The sequence below is a fragment of the Juglans microcarpa x Juglans regia genome, chromosome 2D, assembly GCF_004785595.1.
Source record: "Juglans microcarpa x Juglans regia isolate MS1-56 chromosome 2D, Jm3101_v1.0, whole genome shotgun sequence".
Taxonomy (NCBI): domain Eukaryota; kingdom Viridiplantae; phylum Streptophyta; class Magnoliopsida; order Fagales; family Juglandaceae; genus Juglans; species Juglans microcarpa x Juglans regia.
In genome coordinates this window covers 25,494,054-25,516,639 of record NC_054596.1, presented here as the reverse complement: position 1 = coordinate 25,516,639, position 22,586 = coordinate 25,494,054, and the positions used below count along the sequence as shown (strand labels likewise).

The 22,586-nt window shown below is 38.2% G+C and overlaps 1 long non-coding RNA gene and 1 pseudogene across 1 annotated transcript; both read left to right on the top strand.

Annotated features, from left to right (window-relative positions):
• The first annotated feature begins 871 nt into the window (after positions 1–871).
• LOC121250498 lies at positions 872–20,723 on the top strand. The gene is made up of 3 exons (XR_005937799.1): positions 872–1,026; positions 4,572–4,574; positions 20,713–20,723. It is a non-coding gene; the product is annotated as an uncharacterized LOC121250498 (long non-coding RNA).
• LOC121250497 lies at positions 6,839–7,935 on the top strand (annotated as a pseudogene).
• Positions 20,724–22,586: the final 1,863 nt, after the last annotated feature.

Below are 22,586 nucleotides of genomic sequence, written 5' to 3'. Positions count from 1 at the left end.
TGACATGCAAAATTTGATATAACAATTTGGTTTGTCTATGTTGTACGTTGAGTTTGGCTAGTGAAGAAATTCATTTGATATAAGCTGATGATGATGAACTTATATTTAGGTGTACGTTCATCCAAAAATCTAAAGAAAACTTTGTCGCCAAAGTTAAACCATCGATCTTCCTAAAGTAGTCTATCCCATTTTAGCCATTATTTGGGGATATCCTAAAGATCTAACGGTTCGATCATCTATCTGGGATGAAATTTAATCGTCCCAAAAAAAGACTTTCCATTCGAACACTATCGAATGGCTTTGTTCAATTTTGTTCAGGGATGAAATGAATTAAAAAATTTGTCCCAAAAAAACCTCTTTTGTTGTAGTGATGATTCATGAATAAAAATGATGTTTTCTTTTGGGACCAAATACTTGTGATTCTCAATCTTGAAGGGAAACTTTATGCAAGCTCTCTCTCTCTCTCTCTCTCTCTCTCTCTCTCTCTCTCTCTCTCTCTCTCTCTCTCTCTCTCTCTCTCTCATGCAAGGTCACTGCTCATCTATCAATTCTTGCCTTGCAACACTAGTTCATGCACAAATAGCAATAGAGAAGAACAAGGTAGCATCTTCAATCGAATTTCTTTGAACAATGTTTTTTAGTCAAGCTTTGTGTTAGAGTCTCACTAATTTAGTATATTGTTTATTTTTTCTAATTTGTAGAAGCCAATCAAAAAGTTATAGATACTCCAGCTGTTAATGGAGTTAGCAAAGAGAAAGGTTATGCTGCTAGAACGTTAGTGTTACCTCCAAACAATGTACTTGAGGCACCCATCCCGGAGAAAGTAGGGTGATTAAAGTGTGGTTTGGATAGTGAGTTGAGATGGAAGTTGAAAGTTAAATAAAATATTGTTATAATATTATTTTTAAATATTATTATTGTTTTAGAATTTGAAAAAGTTAAATTGTTTATTATATTTTGTATGAGAATTTAGAAAAGTTGTAATAATGAGATGAGATGAAACGAAATGGTTCTTGTATCCAAATGGTTATTGTGAAGTAGATGAGGGTAAATGTGCTGGTGGTAGACTATGAAAGGGAGGAGGTTATTTAAAAAAGAACACCAAAACCTTCACCTCAATTCTTAGTGCTCGAAGCAAGTTGATGTTGTTTTATAGGAACCTTTCTAGTTGATGATGGTTGATGTTTTTGTGTAATGCTACTCATCATCCATTTTCTCATCATCCTTTCATCATCTCATGATACGGCATTAGATCATTGGAGACTATTTATTGTATTTCAGTTGTGAACCTATCATTAAATGCCACATCATGTGGGATGGTGAGTAGATTTTTTCTATTATATTTCTTTGTTTGTAGTCAATAGCTTGTGAACTAAAAAATAATTCCAAATATCCAATAGAAAACATCAACTAGTCCGATGTTCGAGATGAGACAAGAAAGAGATAAAGCAAAAGAGATCAACTCAAATACAAATATGGTAAGAGTGACATAAGGCAACTAGCACTCAGCTACTCCAAAGGAGTGAGACCTCTATAAAAGGGGATAATCTCTACAAATCTCTAGACTTCTCTATACACAAAAAGAACAGATTCACTCTCCTTAGATTATTGGCTCTCATCTCCAGATTTCTATAGCGAAGGCGTCTTCATCAACCGCCTTAAGACTCCATTTTCTTTATATTGAGAGCTATAAGAGGCCATGAGATATTCTAAAACCACCAAACATAGTAGATTTCATTTCCAAAAATCTGTGGATGTAAATCTCCGTGTCTCCCTCTTTGTTTATATTATATATGTTTTATTTATTATTTATTTTATGGATGAACGTTCGATCATCATATCAACGTGATCATTCGACCGTACTCTTGGCCTCCTATCCCATTTGAAAAATGTATCAACATAGAGATATTGTTTCTTATGTTTGAGTGGAAAGCGAAATTCTCTCTCTCTCATGTTCGAATTTCCCGTTGAAGGATTTGAGTTTAGTGCACAATTACATGGTTTTGCAGCTAGAAATTAATGTTAACACGAGTTCAATCAATATAGAATTGTTGTAATTCATCACAAATTTGAACTCATGCTAGAAACCCTCTTTCATAAAATAAATATTGCAGAAGAGTTTCTGCCTATGAAAGCTTTGTCTAGGAGGAATTCAGTTAGTGGAATATACATCAATACTCATTCCAACCTGAGTATTTTACAAGTTTCTTCAATCGCTTTTCCATTACTGAAAATTTTTTACTTTTCCTTTAATATGCTTACATCTTTAAATAGGCTTGAGATTCAAAATTATTTCATATTTACAAGCATTGTTCTACATACTTTTTACTTTTATATCATAACGTTCTGTAACACCCCGATCCCAAAGGTCCGGAGAATTTACTCTTAATATCTAAGATCAACTTAAATAACACAACTAAAAATCCAGAAAATCCGAAACAATGCTAATTCATTTAATCAATCCAAATATCTAAGTTCCTCCATGGGGACAATAAAGATAATCTCAATAACATAACTTAAAAATTCTCCAAAACGTGAAATTATCCTTAACTCATCAAATCAAAATACCCGAAAAATAAAATCAGTTTACTAACTACGACTCTCAAATAAGCACTTGTACCCTCAGGCACTTATTCCACTTCGATCATCACAACTTGCTAAAACTTCCTACTCTTGTTCTCCAGCTGAACCATCAAAATTTTCTGAAAAATATATGGAGATAAGGGGTGAGTTATCAACAACTCAATAAGTAGAGGACATATACTAGTGTGTAAACATGAGCATTTACAGAAATCATAATGCAGAACAAAATATTTTCATTTTCAGAGTGCGGAAGCAAAACATGTTATCAAAATATCAGAGCGAAGATTTAAAAATAATTTCATTCAAAAATATCCTTTTGGCATAGCATAAATGATTATCATCATCAGAACATCATATCATAACAGAAGCCATGTATAACCCCCATGGTAGGGTTGTGCAATCTGCGGATAACCAAGCAGAACATAAATCACTTTGTCACCAAGGTGTGCACTCAAAACAGAGACCACTACTATAACCCGTGGCAGGGCCGTATCCACTATTATAACCCGTGGTTGGACGGTATCCACTATTGTTACCCGTGGTTGGGCCGTATCCACTATTGTAACCCGTGGTTGGGCCGTATCCACTATTATTACCCATGGTGGGGCCGTATCCACTATTATAACCCATAGCAGGGCCGTAACTGAACAGAACGGAAACAAAATTAAATTCAGAATCAAAGAGTCATGCCAAAGGTTTTCAGAAATTACATCTTATCCAAATAGAGTACTGAATAAAATCATTTTATCTTCGTAATCAAAATAGATCCAAAGCATATTTACAATATTTATGCACAAATTTTTATATTCTCTCTTTTTGCATAAATCAGAAATAGAATGTCAAAAATAAGCTCATGTCTACACCAGTCATGATGAAAAATACTTTCTTCTTAAACATAATCTCATGAATAATGCAGAACAAATAATTGAGGTAGTTCAAATTTCTTTTCATAACCAAATATGTATATTTTTCAAAAAGTCAACCTCAGCTCATTTTATTTTAATGCAAAGTCTAGTATAGGAACCCCGCTTACCTGGACTTCTTAGCTTTTTCGGTATTTTCCTCAAAATCTCGAACAATAATTAATCGTCACCTATAAAATAATCATGTAATTCTCGTAAATTTTCAATTAATCACACATTTCGATATTTAATCCTAAACTTCTAAAATAACCTATTTTAATCCTTCAATACCTAAAAATCCTTATAACCGTAAAATACCATCATTTTCTACAACCATCAATATCCACTTAATCGAATTCATACCGAGTAAGAAAATTTATCGAATAAGTATTATGATAATTATATAACTCAATAAAAATTAATATTCAAAATATCTAAAATACCAACAATATTTTATAAATAAAAATAATACATTAGTTACTAAAATTTCCATAAAATAAGTCATGAAAAACTCCTCTCTTAAAAATAGGTTTACTTCCTTTAATTAACAATATTATTAAAATACAAATATAATATTTATTGACACTTAAAGCAAAACTCATTTAAACATAAACCCCAAAAATAAAACTTCTCACCCGAAAACATTAGGTTAAACCAACCTTCCATATATATATATATATATATATATATATATATATATATTAGGTCAAAATTAGTAAGTACCCAACCTAGGTTAAAACTTTCAATATATAATATATATATATATATAAAGTACGGGATTTACATGCAAATAACGTAAATCATGCAAATAACCTATAACCTATAACCTATAAGCGTAAATCATGCAAATAACGGGATTAACACATGCGGCGGCAGGAACTTACCCAAGGGAAACCGAGGCACGCGTCGAGGGGTGAGGCACGATGGGGTTGGCTGGTGGGACCGTGGCGGCGCGGCTGAGGAGCAGGAATGTGGGGGAGATGCCGTCGAGTTGGGCTGAGCAAGAGAGAAAAAGAGAGGGAGAAGTGAGTGCGAGAGAGGGCGGGGAGAAAGGGAGGAGTAACCAAGGGAGGTACTCACCGTGAGGGGGTGCTACGGGCTGAGGTGGCCTGAGGGTGTTCAGCGCCCTTTTCCGAGCGAGTGGCGACTGCTTGGAGTGGCTGGTGCGGTGCGGTGCGGTGCAGTGGGTGGACCTCTGTTTCAGGTGGCTAAAAATAGGGGAAAACACAGCTGGGTTATCCATGAGAAGGGTGGCTCGCGGTAGTGCTAACCGCGGTGGTTTTCTTGAGGTGGGGTCACAACGTGGTGGAGCTCTCGGCGGAGCGTATGGCAGCGGTTTATGGTGGCTAAAAGCTGCTTTGTTTTTGTATCCAAAAACAAAGGAAACCGAAACTTGCAGAAGAGGCTACGGGACGATAGGCGGTAGCGTCATGTGGCTGCCGATGGAGGCTTGCAGTGGTCGGTTCTACTTCGGGCTAGTGTTTTCTGTCGTGCAAGGGGTCAGCCGTGTGGGTTGCGGCATGGAAGGCTTGGCAGTGGGACTGCCCTTCGATGGTGGTTGTTCGGTTTCTCGTGGGGCTTGGGCAGTGCTATGGCACTGTGGTTCGTGTCTTTTGAGCTAGGTTGTTGAAAGGAAGAGGTGGCGCATGGTGGTTTTGAGCCTAGGTGGTGGCCGCTTACGGTAGAAGGATGGGAGTCGGTTTTTACGTGGAGAAAGGAGTTTGGCGTCGAACTAGGAGGGCTGGGTGGTTCTGTGCAGTGGTTCAGCGACGGCACAGGGTAATTCTTAAGGGTATAAGGTGAAAGTGTATCTTTATATATGTGAGGTGAAACCCTAGAGAGACGAGAGAGACGTGTGTGTGCATGCATGATGTGAACGAAAAATGCGTGTGTATGCATGCCGTGGGTGAGAGGCAGACCTAGGGGAAAATAGAAAAATAAAAACGGAAAGAAAAGAAAACAAAATTAAATCTGGTGTTTAAAATAAAAAAAAATAAACATGTGAAGAAAATATAATAAAATAAAAGAACTAAAAATAAATAAATAGATAAAAATAGTGCTTAGTTGGGTCCGGGTGTTACAGTTCAAACAAATTCCTATTTGTTAACAAACAAAAGAAAAGGAATAAGATTTAGATTTATGAATTTGGCGGTCTTCGTGAAAAAGATTGAGATCCCATATAATTATCCGTCCGAAGTATTTTCTATGATAAAGAGAAAAATCGACAATGCGAGACATGAGAAAGCGCTGAAAATAAATGATTTGTTACTTTCATGATATGCAAAATTCGATATAACAGTTCGGTTTGTCTATGATGTACGTTGAGTTTGGCTAGTGAGGAAATTCATCTGATATAAGCTGATGATGATGAACTTATATTTAGGTGTACGTTCATACAAAAATCTAAAGAAACCTTTGTCCCCAAAGTTAAACCATCGATCTTCCTAAAGTAGTCTATCCCATTTTAGCCATTATTTGGGGATATCCTTATTTTTGGTCAAACCTTGTAAAATAAATCTGGGTGTTTGTACGTAGCCCATATGCTAGGAATTATATGCTACCAAATTCTGAATATCCACCAATTATTATAGAAGTTATACATTTTAGATGGAAAGGTTTATTTATTATATTTATATTATATCTTATATCATACATATTCTTCCAGTCTTTCCCATCACGTTAAGGCCAATACAAGGAGAACAAACATAACCAAATCATAGGGGATTTAAACTAGCCCAACAGTATAAGACTTTTGCAAATGAAGTTGAAGGATACTCAAATTCCTAGCTTCGAGTCTACAATATGCTCATGTTAAGGTGGACAAGGAGTCCATTCTTTTTTTAATAATAGAGGAAGTCCAAAGTTTTAGAATGATGTTGACATCCGACAATAGAATACTTGCCAAACATCGTTTATCCAATGTTGCGTCTATTTGTGTTGCAACTTTTCTTTTATATATAATATATAAACGGAATGTTGCGGCGCCGAGACCATTTTGCTTAGATTTGATTGGTGAAAGACCCAAGTACTATTACAAAATACTAAACCACTTGCTATCAACCAAAGCACATATCCACTTATGATTTGAACCTTAAAAATATAGACCAATTGATCATAAAGAGACAAGTAACAAGAAACTACAAAACCGCAATTGAAAATAACCAAATTAGATAGTTTTATATATGGATCCAAATCAGGAAATTCTCTCGAGCACGATGATGAGCAAGTCCTCCTCTAGTGTTACCATAGATTAGTATGCAATCCAAGCAGGATTATCTCTATATAAACCACTTGAGCATGTATGCCAATCACTCATCCAATTCGTCAAATCGTAGCTACAACCCGTACAAATCATGGGGTTCACTAACCATTGTCAGTGCATTTCTTTAGCTTTGATCCTCATTTTGGGAGCTTTGGCTTCTCAAGCTGCTGCTCGCACCCTCCAAGATGTAGCAATGGATGAGAAGTATGAGCAATGGATGGCTCATTATGGACGTGTATATGAGAATAATTATGAGAAAGAGAAGCGTTTCAAAATATTCAAAGAGAATGCTGCATACATAGAATCATTTAATGGTGCAGGAACCAAACCATACAAGTTAGGAATCAACCAATTTGCAGATCTTACAAATAAAGAGTTCACAGCGACGTGAAATAGATTCATGGGGCATGAATGCTCGACAAAGATTTCTTCCTTCAAATATGAAAATGTAACTGTGTTGCCTTCTGCAATGGACTGGAGAAAGAAAGGAGCTGTAACACCCATCAAAGACCAAGGCCAATGTGGTAAGTGTCTAATTTTTAAATGAATTGTGCTCGTTGTAAGATTGTTAACTCTTTCTTGTGATGAAATGTAGGATGTTGCTGGGCATTTTCAGCAGTAGCAGCCATGGAGGGAATTACTAAGCTATCAACTGGTCAATTAATCTCTTTGTCTGAGCAAGAGTTGGTTGACTGTGACATTAAAGGAATTGACCAAGGTTGTGGTGGTGGCTTGATGGACAATGCATTCCAGTTCATCCAACATAATCAAGGCCTCACTACAGAAGCCAACTATCCTTACAAGGGTGTTGATGGAACCTGCAATACAAAGGGAGAAGCCAACCATGCAGCCAAGATAAATGGTTATGAAGATGTGCCGGCCAATAGCGAAAAGGCACTTCTTAAGGCTGTAGCTCATCAACCAATTTCTGTTGCCATAGATGCTGGAGACTCTGATTTTCAATTTTATTCAAGTGGTATTTTTACAGGAGAGTGTGGCACTAGCCTAGACCATGGTGTTACCGCCGTTGGTTATGGGATCACTAATGACGGGACCAAGTATTGGTTGGTGAAGAACTCATGGGGTACTGAATGGGGTGAAGAAGGGTACATAAGGATGCAAAGAGATATTGATGCAGAGGAAGGCCTATGTGGTATAGCAATGCAAGCCTCTTATCCAACTGCATAAGTTTAGAAATTAGAAGTCCACTACATCGCATACAAATATAATGCGCTACTCAATTTATATGCTCTTACTTCCTATCGTTCAGAGTCTATGTATGTGAATCTCTGGTTTCCATACAGTTACATATCTATGAAAATTTGAACTACTCAATTTCAGAATGCATACCATTGATTACCTTTTTAGGGAGAAGATTCCCTAAACTTTGGAACTCTATTCTTACTCATGGCCGAGAAGTACCTTATGCCAAAAGCGTTTGCGGTTTAAAAGAATCCAAAAACCAAGGCTTGTAAACTAAATCAATCTTATCCTATATGTATATCTATACAAAATAGTGTATAAGGAACTAAAGCTAGCTATTTAAAACTTCTACGAAAATCTCATCTACTCAATTTCAGAATGCTTATTATTGCTTACTTTTTTAGAGGGCAGATAAACTTAGAACTAATGCAACTTCCTCATTGATGAGAAGAACTATCATTGGAAGTTGCTTAATGGAAGCAACTACTCGCCTAACATTGAGGTTGACAGTTCCGACCAGTGCATGTAATAAATATTGGGCCCTTCTTTAATTAGCTGGGTTGGGAATGAAGGAAAATTTGAAGCTATCATTCCCTTCCTCACTTGGCTTTCCTTCGATCAGAAAAGCATAAGGACTCTTGCATCTATGTGTTGGGATAAAGCATTCATTGCAGTTGAGAAATAATCCATGTTCCCATCTGCGCTGCATTTCCTCCCAGCTAAGCTTCTTCATTGTGGTATAGGAGTGGATTGCACCAAGGGAGTGTTAGATGGGGATAACTTTTTATGAGTTACTTCAGACTTAAAAGACTTCTTCTTATGTGACGGAGGAATACCATATTACCCAAAGAGTTTGGCGGTTACAAAAATCCAAAAACCAAAGCTTGTAAACTAAAATCAATCTTATCCTACATGTATATCCATACAAAATAGAGTATACGGAACTAAAGCTAGCTATACAACATTTTTTTCTAATGCCAAAAATTGGGAATTGTGACACCTCCAGATTTTGCTTCAGATTGTACGAACTCTGAAGTGCCAAGGCATGCAACACAAAATTGCCTGCCCCCATTCATAACAGTTAAAGATACAATGCACCTAACATGTATCAAACAATATACAATATACATAGTGGAGTTTTTTTTTTTAATAAATAACACTGTACCAAAAACTATATTCCAAAATATAACATGCTTCATAACTTCATAATAGACTAATAACTGTAATGTTACAAAATCTATCCATCATGATTGTAACATAAATAAGTATTGGAGACGATGCTCCATAAGTACAGTATTGAATAACATAACAACAGTGCTAACTCATTGAGTTGCTCACACACCCGGCTAAGATAGCGAAAATCCTATCTAAACTGGAGAACTGAATCAATAATCTCCTCGTCTTTGCGTTAGGGCCTAATCGAACTCATCCAGTCTATTCTCAATTGCTTCTTCAGATCCTGACACATAGTCTACCATTTTTTTTTTTTTAGGGGGATTGTAGTTCGGACTACCAAATGAGATTTGATTACATATCTCAGCAAGTCAACTTCCAACTGACTAAGTAGTGTGTAAATGCATGATAGTAAAATGGCATGAATGCATCATGACATGAACATGAGTGTGCGTGACATGCTTAGCAAATAGCATGACATGACATTGACATGAACTAAAAACTAAAACTGATAAACATAAGGTTGGCACCATCGACATTGAGTGTCTGACTTCACTTTGGCAACTAGTTACTTAGCTCTCATTTGAAATATGTTGATGGTATTTTGTAAACCGAAGGAATTCCACACCAGTTTATGGTTTACGCCATTTGTCTTAGATGAACATTTAAGATTTTACAAAGCAATAAAACAATTTCATTTTTCGAAAAAAAATTGTTTGAAAATTCGTTTCGATTTATTCGAGGCAGTTATCAGTCAAAATTCGCAAAACGAAGTGCACACCTAGTTTTGTATATTATTTAGGATTTTATGGTGCAAATTTATTTTCATCATTTTCATAGTGAATAATAACTTTTGTGTTAGTGCCATGTGGCATGCAGTCTAGTCGTTTTCAAAGGCCCAATCAGATTACGTCCACTGAAAAGCTCCACTTATGTAAGGCTTCTTGAGAAATTTTCCTCACTACCATGAGTATACTTCCACTGCTCATGTCAGCCCCAAACAATGGCTGATGAGAGGGCAATCAACCACCTCACCACCACCCCATCACAAGACAGCTTCAAGGTAGACAATCGTGTGCTGTATCCCATGGTTTTGGGCATGGTTTTGGCTGACACAAATAGTCACCCGCACATACATCTTTGTCACTTTTGAAGCACTTTCTTGGAGAGAACTCAAGAAGAGACTTTAGATAGCTTTTCTGACCTTTTTTCTTGAATTTTTTGAAGCCTTTGTAAGTAGATTCTGTAATAGTCCACCCCTTTTTCTCTCAATTGGTCACGAGTCTCATCTATGTGATTTAAATTTTGAGTCGTGTTTTTAATTTAACAGATGATTTTTAAATGGGGTTCAGTGTTTTAAAACCCTCGAAATATTTTAAATGTCCAAGAAATATTTTAAATGAGGTATTTTCAGTATTATTGAACCAAGCTTGATTTTAAAGTAAGCCTCTTATATTTTGGAAGCCCCAAAATATTATCATTGTAGAAAAAAAATTTATCTAAATGATTTTAGTTTCACTATAATTGGTGCGCTTACAGTGAAAATCGTTTATCGAAATTCAGTCTCAAAGTGCCCCTAAAAATAATTTTATAGTTTCGAACAGGCGTTTCGTCTGAAAATATGAAAAATGGACTTATAGCCATAAAATCCTAAATAATCAACTAAGTCAAATGGCGCAGACCTAACACATTCTAACGCCTATAACTACTTTAAATAATTAGAATCGCACTTCTAGCACCAAAGTGAGTGATAGTACTATGTTGACAGACTAAAACCTATGTGATTGGCTGATTCGTAAAAACTTATGGGGTTTTCGCGAGGTTCCTAAAGCCAATAGAAATTCCACCTTTGAATTTCTAGCGGGCTGTTACAATCTCCCCTCCTAAAAAAAAAGGTTTCTTCCCCAAAATCGACGGAAGTAACTATCAATAAGATAAGGAGAAGATGATGCTCACCAAACCGACTATCCATAATTGAACGTGTCATCCTCTGAATCATACATAACCTGGGTCGGGATGTTGTATGACCTCTTCATCTTCGCTCTCTAGCTCCCGACCCTCAACTAGCAAACGTCTACGGTGAGTTGATGAGATGGATGAGCGTAACGTCACAGGCACAGCGTTGGCGAGTGTGGCACTCTTCTTTGCTACTCCACTAGACTCTGCTTGATCCTGTGCCATCCTAGCCTTGCAGCTATTCCGATTAACCCATGTAATCAAGTGTAGAGGCAAGTAACGTTCTTCATGAAGTAAAGCCTTACTCTCATAGTCCACACTATTCTTATCTATAACCATCACATGATTATACAAAATAACTACCACCATATAAAAGATGGGTATAACACTCCCAAAGTTTACTACCTAAACTTATTGACTTCTAGACTGACCTTCTAGGATACCAAATTCTTGCTTAAGTGAAATCGCTACCACGGAAATTTTTTCATTCCTTAAGTCTCTCATTCTAATCAACAATTGGTAAAGGAGCCCTTCCGCAAAGTAGGTTGAGTCATACCGGTATACTCTCTGAATCTAAAACTTCAAGTGGATAATCTTTCAAAACTTTTCCTTAGAAAAATAAAAGCAATACACTTCAAGTGTCCTTGTAATTTCTTGTAATTTAGTTAGAAAATTTTAATCCATACATACTGAAATCACTTTCTCTAATTCCTAAAGAAATTCCATCTGTCTTGGACTAGCTTTCATCTCCATAATCAAAACGAATTGTTCCTCCTCCTCCTAGGTGGTACCTCGATAATCATTCAGGTATTAATCTAATCTCAAGACCTTCTCTCTTATGATTCACATAACTCTTCTATCCATCATAAGCTGCCTCTTATTCTGACTCTAATCAAAAGAATCTATTCCTACTGTTCACGTAAATCCTTAAGACCAAGATTTTACTCCCCATATAAGGGCGATCTATGTTTCCATAAAGAAAGTGTTTCGCCATAAACCATTTAATCGTGACTGGATAAAACTATTATCATAAGTGATTCCTACTAAGGCCAAAGCTTCTCCCACACACATTACTCTTCCGAACATAAATTTCATTGCATCCTCAGAATCAAAACAAACTTCAAATACGCGAGATACTAATTCATCAACCTTGAATATCCTTCCTCGTACTACTAAAATGTATTCTATATCTACATTGGTATGATAGAAATACTCCTAATGAGAATTGTTACTCTCACCACCTGGTAACAATTCGGAGTATGAACTGAACTCTCGTGCAATACCACAATCACTAAAATAGGGACTCGCTTGATTCAAACTGCGTACAAGTTACAAACCTCAATGACTTGACATTACCCCAAAATAACAACAATGCAATAATACCATCAATTGAAATCAAATCAACCTTAATTAAGCTTAACAATAAATAGGTCTTAGAAAAAAAAAATACGAGCGATGACATCGACTCCTTCAGTTCCTATGGTGTCAACATTTGCGTCTCTAGGAGTGACTGAATACACTTGAGCTGGTACTGGAGGTCGTGACTTTGGTTTGGAATCTTCGTTGGGAACAGTTCCATTTCTCCAGCCTCTTTTGAGACAATTTCTGATCAACTGGTCAGGCTGGCCACATCTGAAACAGAGTCCTAAAGTAAGTTTGCACTTGCCTCCATGGTTCTTTCTGCACATCCCACATATTGGGTATGCGGTTGGCATCGAGCTTCCAGTCTCGATGCCTTTTCTATTATCTGGTCCAGTAGACATCTTCTTCTTTTCTGGATTTTCTTTTGTAGCATATAGTGAAGTTCTCTTTCATTCGGTATTGATCTGGATCGCTAGACGTCTCTGCTTAGCCTTTTCTATTGCCGCTACGTTTACTAACTCTTGGTAATTCTCTATTCTTAGGCAAGCTACTTTGCTACGGATCCTTGGCTGAAGTCCTGCTTGAAACTTTTGCGCCTGCATCCTTTGAGTAGAAATCAAGTGTGGTGCAAACCTTCCTAATGCCATAAACATAGCAACGTAAGGTTCTACGGTCAAACTGTCTTGAGTTAAAGTCGTGAACTCCTGCGCTTTCAACTGTTTGACAGAATCCAAGAAGAACCTATTGTCAAACTCTTCTTTGAACCTCTCCCATGTCAAAGCAACGAGGGTTCCTAGTTCCTATATCAGAAGTTACCTTCGCGTATCCCACCATATTCCAGCTTCTCCTTGGAATGGGTATCCAGCGTATAGAACCTTGTGGTCCTTAGTACATCCACAGATCTCGTAAGTCCTTTTGAGATCCATAATCCATTTCTCGACTCTTAGTGGCCCTTCATTACCAAAAAATTTCAGGTAACAGTGGATCAAGAACTTCTCATACAAACAACCCCTAACTTCGGGTCTGGGTACATGCGCTTGTTGTTGTTGTCTAAGCACGTCAGTCAGCAGACGTACAACTTCAGCTAATCCTCCATCCATCGAGGGATTCTGATTCTCCTGATTTGTGGCTCCCTTAGGGTTTCGAGGTATCTTACCTCAAGTCATGTGTCACTTCCTGAAACACACAAGTACACATATTACAACCACGTACTATCTCTCATACTTCAAGAATTCAAGCCTAATGAAGACTAAATTTCAAGCCTAATATTTGGTGTATTTCTTAAGAACATGTGGATTTAAACCAAGAGACATATTACTCTGATACCACCCTGTGATGCCCCCAAATTCCGCTTGGGATAGGACGGACATTTGAAGCGTCGAGACATACAACACAAGGTTACATGCCCACCTCCCCCCATTCATGATATATAAGATGAAATGTTCCTAACATGCATCTAACATTATGCAATATTCGCAGTAGATAATTTTTTTCTTAGCAATACTATGCACCAAACTAAAATATCTCAAATACTTAAAACATACATCATACATAATATACTAAACAATTGAGATCACAACACTAGTCCAAAATGGTTGTGATCAAAAGAGTGTTGGAGATTAAACTCCACAAATACAAGTTGTAACACCCCGATCCTCGAGGTCCGGAGAGTTAACTCTTAACACCTAAAATCAACTTAAATAACACAACTATAAAATCCAGAAAATCCCATAAAATATTGATCCATTTAATCAATCCAAATATCTAAGTTCCTCCATGGGACAATAAAGAAAATTTCAATAACCTAAATTAAAAACTCTCCAAAACTCGAAATTATCCTTAACTCATATAATCAAAATACCCGAAAAATAAAATCAGTTTACTAACTACGACTCTCAAATAAGCACTTGTACCCTCAGGCACTTATTCCACTTCGATCATCACAACTTGCTAAAACTTCCTACTCTTGTTCTTCAGCTGAACCATCAAAATTTTCTGAAAAATATATGGAGATAAGGGGTGAGTTATCAACAACTCAGTAAGCAAATGACATATACTAGTGTGTAAACATGAGCATTTACAGAAATCAGAATGCAGAACAAAATATTTTCATTTTCAGAGTGCGGAAGCAAAACATGTTATCAAAATATCAGAGCGAAGATTTAAAAATAATTTCATTAAAAAATATCCTTTTGGCATAGCATAAATGATGATCATCATCATCAGAACATCATATCAGAACAGAAGCCATGTATAACCCCCGTGGTAGGGTTGTGCAATCTGCGGATAACCAAACAGAACATAAATCACTCCGTCACCAAGGTGTGTACTCAAAATAGAGACCACTACTATAACCTGTGGCAGGGCTGTATCCGCTATTATTACCCGTGGTTGGGCCGTATCCACTATTATTACCCATGGTTGAGCCGTATCCACTATTGTAACCCGTGGTTGGGTCGTATGCCACTATCATCACCCGTGGCAGGGCCGTAACTTAACAGAACGAAAAAAGAATCAAATTCAAAATTAGAGAGTCATGCCAAAGGTTTTCAGAAATCACGTCTTATCCAAACAGAGTACTAAACAAAATCTTCAGAACAGAACAAAATCATATCACAAGATAATTTATGCACAAATTTCATATTCACTCTCTTTTTCAAAGTTCAGAAACAGAATGTCAAAAATAAGCTCATGTCTACACCAGTCATGACAGGAAATAATTTCTTCTTAAACAGAATCTCATGAGTAATGCAGAACAAATAACTGAGATAGTTCAAATATCTTTTCATAATCAAATATGTATATTTTCCAAAAATAATCTCAGCTCATTTTATTTCAAATGCAAAGTCTAGCATATGAACCCCGCTTACCTAAACTTCTTAGCTTTTTCAAAAAATTTCTCAAAAATGTCGAACAATAATTAATCGTCACCTATAAAATAATCACATAATTCTCGTAAATTTCCAATTAATCTCATATTTCGATATTCAATCCTACGCTTCTAAAATAGCCTATTAAATTCCTCAAAACCTAAAATTCAAATAATCACTTTCTAAAATCATCACTATTGATTTAATAACTATGACTAAAACATTTAAAAGTTTAACTTATTTACTATTGAAGTGTAATTATAAAATCTAATACTAGATAATATAATTATACCAAATATTTTAAATTATACAGCAACCATATAATAAACTAAGACATAGTAAAATACAACATTATCGATTATTCTTTTGAAAGAAATAACAAATTTAAAGCACTTTAAGAAATATTTTTTACTAATATAATATAAGATGAAACTCTCGTAACATTAACATATGAATTATCTGTAATCATACTGAAACCCATCGTAAAAGTCAACCCAACCAAAAAATATAAACTCAAACCACCTTGTGATTTGGCTTGTAACTCAAGGGTAAAATCGTAATATCCTAGATCTAATCTTCCCTCACCTTACATAAAGAGCAAAACACCTCTAAATGCAGGGCAATAAGTTTACTGGAACCACAAATGCATGCGATGGAAACTCACTAAAACTGGAAATTTAAGCCAACTAAATGCTAACGGCACTATCGGGATCCACTAAAACTGAAACTTGTTCTCAAGTTTGAAAAAAATAGGAGGCAGCGATGAGGCTCACAGAGGAAGGAGGCTACACCAGGGATTTGGTCGAAGCTGGTGGCTTCAGTGGATACGCTGGTAGCTGGGTGGCTAAGTACAAAGGGATAGAGCGATGAGAGAGAGACCCACTAATGAGAAATAGAGAAACATAGAGAGAGGGAGCATAACGTGAGGAAAACAACAACAAAAAATATGGCATGGGTAGGGGTAGTTTCGGCATGGCTTACCGTGCTAATGATGAACGTACGGTTGATCAGGGCTGGAGTATTTAGCCGACGGTTTGAGGTTGGCTGGGTGGTTCCCCATCGTCTAACGAGGCTGAAAAAAATTGAGGGAACGGGGCGATTTTCTTACTCTGTTTTGGGGGGTTAAAACAGGGGACAATTAGATCGTGTGGGGGTATGGTGGTGCAGGGCAGAGCAGTGGCAAAGTCGGCGGCTGGGCTTCACGCGACGTGCAATGTTGGAGGATGAGGGGAAGGAGGGGCGAGATCGAAACGGAAGATGGTTGTGGATGGTGATTTTGTGCATGCATGGGTGGAGAATGCCGTGGGAGTTTTGCAGCAGTTAGGTTTGGTAAACCAACATGCAGGTACGTGCGTATATATATATATATATATATATACATTGGCGGTGAAGAAAAAAAAACCTTAGAGATAAGAGAGTAACGTGCATGCGGACGAAGAAGAGTCGTGCGTGTGTGTGCATGTCGCGAACGAATGCGTGTGTATGCATGCCGTGAACGAAGCGAACACTTACGGGTGAAAAAGAAACATAGACGGAAAGAAAGAGAAAAAAAAATAAAACATGGGGAAAAATATTTTATCTGTGAATAAAATAAAACAAAATAAATAAAAAAAAATGAACAAAATAAATAAATAACAAAATCATTAAATATAAAAAAAAAAAAAAGAGTTTGATTGGGTCCGGGTGTTACACAAGTAGTAATCTGAGGTAACTATTGTACTATCATCTATGTTGCACCGTCGCTTAGTCGACCGTTTCCAGTTAGTCGATTCCCGGTTCTCACTGTGGTGGTCCCAACTACCATTTAGGGGAAATGGTAGTTGGGACTAAAACCTATGCGATTGGTTGATTTGTGAAAACTTATGGGGTTTTTGAGGGTTTCCTAAAGTCAATAGAAATTCCACCTTTGAATTTCTAGCGTGTTGTTACACCCTCTCTCTCCTCCCTCCCACTAGTCGCACGCCCCTCTCCCTCTCGATCTCTCTTCTCCTCCGCTTCTCCCAATGATGTCGCTGCTGCACGACACCCCCACCACCTTATCGGCAACCTCATGGCCCCACCTCATGGATCTCCTTCCCTGAAGCCACGCCCCAGCCCCTGTGCCTCTCTCTCCCCGTAGCCCCTTCCTCCCTCGATTTGCCTCCACCACGCCACCACCGCACTGAGCCCCTCACGCTGGCAACCCTCCCCTCTACCGAACCTAGCCACTCATCTCCCCTATCTGTCTCTCACGCAGCCTCTCTCTATCTCACAGGTTTCCCATTGTCTTCACCCAGATCAGCAGTCGTACGCCACCGCACCATGCCGCGATGCCACCAGCCCTTTCGCTAGTGCCTTCTACCCCGCCTAGTCAGCCTAAGGCCTCATTTCTCTCTTCCCTGCATTCACTCACTCACTCTCTCTCTCTCTCTCTCTCTCGGGCTCAACCCCTTTCAAGTGCCAGCGACGCCACCATGAACGGCCACCGTGAGCCTTCTCTCACTCCGAGCTCCACCGTCCACCACTGCCCAGCAGCCCGAGGGCCTCCCTCTCCCTTGCTCTATTTTGCAATGCACAACCTCAGCCACCCCAGCATCGCCATGCTCCCAAGCCACCATGAGCCACCACGAGCCTCCCATTGACCACCTCTTTTAGATCCCTCTAGCCATGAGCCATGCCACCTCCAAAACAGCCCAAACAACCACCATATGCGGCCTTAGCCGCCACCTATATGGCCTTTCAACTGCCACCCACAAACTCCCCACTTTGTTGGCCACCCTCCACAGCCTAGATCTAATTGCCAAACCCTAGATCCGGTCCACTGAGATAGCTCGTTTCAAGGTCACGACAGTGACCATGCGATCATCGCCCAAGCTAATGGCTTCTGACGCCACGTGGTCATGCCATATAGCGAGCAACGCAATGGGTTGCCCCAACCCATGGTATAAACCCTCTCCCTTTTCCCTTGTTAGTTTTATTGTGAAGTTGGTTGTGAATTGTGATGTGGTATTTGTGGAGTTCGTAGTGTGATGAAGTGATATGAAGTGTGTGTCGTGGTTGTGTACGGGAAGTGATGGGCGTAGTTGTGAAGTGTGCTGTGTCGTATTGTGGATTGTGTTGTGCAAAGTGTAGTGTGAAGTGAAGGGAGTGCACGTGAAGTGTATTTCATGTGGTGAAGTTGTGATGCGTTGTATGGCGTATCACGAAGTGTTGGATGGTTGCATAGTTGAGAAGTGCGGAGGGTGATGTGAAGTGTCAGGAATTGTGAAACAGTGTCTTCGAGTAGTTATGATGTTACTATGTGGCCAAAGTGATGCATGTCACTGTGTAGTAGTGTTGTGGCTAAAAGTATGTGTGGAGTGATGAAGCAGTGTAATAGTGACGGGGAATGCATGTGGAGTCACGTGATTATTGAGGAGATGTCCAGGAGTGAAGTGTCGAGATGCCAGGTGAAGTGATGGATAACGGTGTAGCTTGGAAGTAGTTTCGAGCTACGTGATGTGATGGGAGGTGTAGCTGTGATGCATGAAGTGACAGGGAATGCATGTGGAGTCACATGATTATTGAGGAGATGTGCAGGAGTGAAGTGTTGAGATGCCAGGTGAAGTGATGGATAACGGTGTAGCTTGGAAGTAGTTTCGAGCTACGTGAAGTGATAGGAGGTGTAGTTGTGAATGTTGTCATGTTGTGTTAAGTGTTTGGATGAACAGTGAAGTTGGATAGGTAGCATGAAGGATCATCTAGTTGAATTTAAGTGAAGATTGGTATTAGAGTATGGAGCTTGTTTACACAAGCGAGCGTTAGTGGATTATATGTTGCCCTTAGGTGATAAGGGGGGTAGGGTATATGTGTAAAATGGTTGAATACATATGCTAGACAGATTTACCATATGTAATGGATAATTTGTCTTAAGCATAGATACACGATGTTTAAGCCTTAGAGTTGGCTTAAAGTGGTGTGGTATGAATGGATGAGAATAAGGGTGAAGTGTTGGTTAGGATACATGAAGGAAGGGACGTATGTATCAACTAGGACTGGGATTCAGGACTTGGTTCGTTCAAGTTATGCATCAAAATGAGGCTGATAGGAAAGGTAAGATGAGGTGTTAATGTGCCTTAACTTTAAGATGAATCATGGAGATTCACTTTAAAAGATAAGCACTTGAAATAGTTTGGAAAAGGTGACCTCAAGAGGATCCCAGAAAGAGAAAACGTGATAAAGGAAAACATAGAAGATAGGGATAGAAGGAGAGTGTGTCCAAGTAGGGAAAGTCCAATTGAAGTGTAGTTTATGTCTTCTAAGTTTAGTTGCTTATGCACAAGATAGAGAATGACGTTAAGGTTATGCATATAGGTTGTCATCTAATACACACATGAATGGACTGCATGAAATGAGTATGGCATGGAGTTGAAGTAAGTATTATATTCATACTCTTTTAGAGTTTTATAAATGGTATGAAATGAAAATGAAATGTTTCTCTTTATGAGGCTTTATGAAATGATGTTTTATGAAAAAGTATGCTAAGTATGAATGTTTAAAGGTATATGTACGTATAGCCTTCCATGGCAACAAGTAATAATTGTATGTATGTGAATGGATGTTTTACGTAGTATGTATTGTATGTATTTTCCATGAAATGAAATGTTGAGGTTTATGCCTTATGCTTTTAAATCATGTTTTAAATGATGCGATGAATCGAAGCTTAAAAGGATGTCGTGAATTGAGTTTTGATTGATGCCTTGAAAGATGATGTTTAAGCTTATGATTTTAAATGATGTTTATGAATCAATGGATTGTTGACTGAAAGAACGAAAAAGAAATGACTGAAAGGAATGAATGAAAGAAAGGACTGAATGAAGGAATGTTTTAACGTATGAAAATAAGTAACGGCCATTAATTGAATGGGTACCAAAGGACTGGGCAGATTGCAATGCTGGGAAGTAGTACTAGCAGTGCACCCAGTGTTACTGTGATGACCTAAGTTTGTCTAAATATGGCCCATAGAATTTGTTCTTAGTTGCCATGGCATTTTAAGAGCCTTAGTTACTTTTGGAATGCCTTAGAGTCATTGATTTAGTGATTTAAACCCAAGAGGGGAGTGACCCTAGATTGCCTTGTAATTTTCGGCCCTATTTAGAAACCCAAGCCCAATGGCTTTAGGTCCATGACCCAAACCTTAGTGCCATGTGTCATGCATGTGTTGCACTATGAATCTGGTCGTGATAACAAAGGGGGAGAGAGAAGTGTAGGGAAAGACCAAAAGGTGGCTTTCACGCCTACCCTAGAGGATTTGTCACTTGTAAACTTGTTAGAAACCTTTTAGAGGAATCAAAGGACAAAAGGAACCTAGGAAGACTAAAGGATTTTCAGCCAACCCGTTTTCCCACACGTCTAGGGAAGCCTAGATAGATTTCGTGGAAAGGGAAGCCTAAGGAAGAGAAAGGAAGTTTCTTTGGAAAAGATGCATGGGAAACTGAAAGGGGGCACATGGCATTTCAGAGTTTTGTCAGAATTTGCCAAGTGTCAAGCATGTGTTAAGCTTTTAGAAGATTAGATGAAGGGACTCTTGTATCAAAGGACAAATATGCCCCAAGGATTTCGGCTACCACATTTCAATGCACCTCTTCACTTGCCACTTGTCACTTAGGTTATTTTTTAGACCAATGGCACATGAGGAGTCACCTAGGAAAGGAGCACTAGGAGATGAAGCATCAACTTGGGAAGTGGAAGATAGAGTGGATGGCTAGGGCATGGCACACGCCTATGCCATGTGTCATTATTGCAAAGTTCATTTCTTCGAAAAAGGAAGAGACATGGAGTGATTTTACCTCTTTGCCTTAATGTGCAATGCACTTAGTTGGGAATTGGAAATGGCATAAATGGAAGAGGAGGATTTCGGCTAAAGGGAAGACTCATGCGCCACCCAAGCCTTTTTGCCTTCCCGATGCAATCCAAAGGTGGGGAACACCAAGGGTCATTCGGTTACAGAGAAAGGAAGAGGGAAATGCCACTTGTCTTACATGCAATGGACTTCTAGCAACCAATGAGGGATTGAAGAAAGTTCTATAAAAATGGAAGAGAGCCACACGCAAGACTTTCTTCTTGGCATTTTAGAGTTTTACATGTGTTCTCAACTTCACTACATTCATCTCACACCTTCACTTGAAGATTCTTGCACATTCTTTCCGACCAAACAAGGGAGATTCTTTTTCGAGAAAGGACTTCGCCACCATCAAGAATAGACAAGTTAAGGATCGGTTTTCCCTAGTCTTGTACACATAAGTCGCCTTCTCAACTCAAAATGAGTTTCCAATCTTATGGAGATTTCGAGAATGGTGAAATACACACTTCTACCCATTCTTATGGAAGAAGATTTTAGGGTTTTCAAGGGAACTCTTGAAGCTGAATGATGGGGGATATATACCTTCCATGTTTTTCGATCACCACATGTGTATGCATCTTGTTTCAAGTTTTGTTTTACTACATGAATGAAATGAAGGGGTTTTGACCTAAAAACCCTAAAGTCCAAATGATTTGAGATCAAGTGATGCCCTAGAAATCCTCACACACTCGAGAAAACGAAATAGGATTTTTCTAAGCACTTTCTAAAGAAGCACATTCGGATTTACAGCTTGCTAGTATTTCCTTAGGTGGATTTTTGTAAGTATACACTCAACTTACTCTTGGTTAATACTTGTATATATTTGTGTAAATCATTTTGATTGATATGTTTGCTTTGTTTGTTATTTCTTGTTTGTTTGTTTGAATATGCTTATGTCATCGTGGAATATGAATATTATATGAAAGGTATGCTTTGATTCAAGATGAAAATGGCAAGAGTGTTCTAAGTATGTTTCGGTTCCAAGGAAAACATTGTGGTTGATTTGTGTTACTTGATGATTCGGCTATACTATGTCTTAGAAGTTTTGGAACTTGGCCAAATACCATGATTTTTTGTTTCATTTCATTATGCTTTGATTTCTAAGCAAATATATTTGAAGAGAAACATGTTCAAGTGATGTTTCTTAATATTTGCATCAATATGTTTCGGCCAAGCCCCTTTCTCATGGTTCCATGTATGTGTTTTGATATCTCATGTGATTTATGTTATCATGCTACCAACTGAACATGTTATGCTTGGTTATTTCATGCATGACATTTCATGCATCATATGTCAAGTGTAAGTACGCATGTTATGCGTCTCATGTCACATGCATTTGGAGAAAAGTGTTTTTAAAGAAAAGGGTTTTAAAAAGGTTTTATCACGACCACAAGTGCTAGGGCGGGGGAATGTCC